Source organism: Solanum verrucosum, unplaced genomic scaffold (assembly GCF_900185275.1).
Source record: "Solanum verrucosum unplaced genomic scaffold, falcon-dt-bn FXZP01000021.1, whole genome shotgun sequence".
Classification (NCBI taxonomy): Eukaryota; Viridiplantae; Streptophyta; class Magnoliopsida; order Solanales; family Solanaceae; genus Solanum; species Solanum verrucosum.
The window spans coordinates 528,517-530,599 of NW_026020167.1; positions in this window are offsets into that span (position 1 = coordinate 528,517).

The following is a 2,083-nucleotide window of genomic DNA, read 5'->3' on the forward strand; positions in this document are numbered from 1 at the left end:
CATCAACGTTCTTGAACGATCTTACAAAGATGAATCGGGTAATATTATTCAATCCATTTAACCTCCTCAAGCTCCGTTTATTTTACCAAATAATACTGGTATTACTTTTACTAGTTTTCATAAATTTATTGATAATGATGTCGCCGCAGTAAGTATAAATGAAATTAACCGTCTTATTTCTCAAAATAATTATTTAGGTCTATATGTCAAAGTTATTGGTGAACATATTTGTTCTCTAGACAAAAAATTAGATGTAGTCCAACTACATAAGAATCGAAATACACAAGAATTTTAACATAGTTTCTCAGACTACATGGTTTAATTATTTTACCCAAGCAAAGGGCCTGTCAAGAAGCAAATACATACTTTCATTAAGCCCATGTGTCTAATAGTTCTAACCGGGTATGAGGCGCCCTACTTATCAAACTCAATTTCGGGCAAAAAACCACGGCTCATCAAACGCAGTCATAAAGACAAAGCCAATAAAAGTAGTACTAGATCTGATTGTACCTAAATCTCAGAACCAAGTCGAGAAGCAATACTAAAATTCTTCTATATTTAAATAAATCTTAGATCCGTTCATGGTCTATATAAAAGAGAACTTACTTATCCGGCATAGATATAAATATTTTAGCCGGACATAGTCACAGCTTCCAGATCGGAGATATAAAAAGATTTATAAATAAAAGTAGAGAATTAAATTACCTTGTATCAACAACTTTATTTACTTCCGGTGAACCTCCGGCAAACCGAGAGCTTTACAGACTAAGAGAAACAAACAACTTAAAAAAAAACTTTTGAAGAGAGAGTGTTTTTCGACGACTCTTCTTCAAACTACAAAAGACCTTATTTATAGAAGAAAAAGGGATCTATCTACAGTGATCTACAGGGGTCTACAGTGATCTACAGAGATCTACAGTGACCGATCTACAGTGATTTACAGTGACCCTGGATCCCTTATCAATGGGTCCCAACTGTATAGTAACAGTTTTTCTACTGTGGTTTAACAGTGTATCTACTGTTAATCAATAGTGGTCATCTTTTCTTTCTTTTTCAACTCCCTAAGTAAACCTTCTACTTTAGACAACATATCTTCTGTCACGGGTTTCGCCGATTCACAAGGTTGGGCCTCTTGAGCATCATCTGCGATATCATCACTTGTTTCACTTCTCATTGAAGTGTCTGATTTTTCATAGTGAGTGATATTGAGGATTAGATTCCTCCTAATTTCATCCAAATACTCCTTTATCATTTCTTCTTTATTTCCATCTTGAATGGAAATTCTTCTGGTAATATGTTTGACGGAGTTGTCAGCAATTATTCCTTTGTGAGGAATAGTACCATAATCTTGGATTCTTTGAGAAGTAGAGTCCAATAATTCTTGGCCATATAATGATTTAGTCATGGGACCCATCTTCATTAATTTATCCCATAAATTATTATAATAAATCCGATATAAGCATGAAATTTTTTCTTCAGTAAAACCTACTTCCGGGGTCCATTTATGGATCCATGGAATCGAGAATTCTATGAAGAAATAAATTTGTTCAATTTGTTCGATATAACAAACATGATCTGAGTGGGATAAATCATTAAGGTATGGTGAAACCTTAACCTAGTTTTTGTATAACTTTAAAAAGGGATCAGGTAAAATCTTTACCATCGGTCCGTGGTATGACCACCAGTTCAAGAACCAGTTAGGAATTGGGTCAACAAATATCTTTGCACATAGCTTGATAAACAAAGTATGTTTATGTCTTTCATTGTTATAATAAAGGACTTTGCTGAAAGCGTTAATATAATCCCAATAAGTGAAATTGGTAGGGATTTTATTGAGGCTGATCTGCCTTTCTTTCATTGAGGATATTCCCCAATCTTCAATTGATATAATCTGCTTTATGATCATTTTGGAGAAGTTATAAACGTTCTCGCTGGTGTTATAACCTGAGAAGTGCTGAAATTCAACACTACCTATATTCGTTAAAATGGTCTCGTAATACAAGCGGGTTTTGTATGACTCTCTTGGGAAGTCTAATCCGTTAAGTAAATATCGCTGGAATATCTTTCAGGGTTCTTCTTTTCT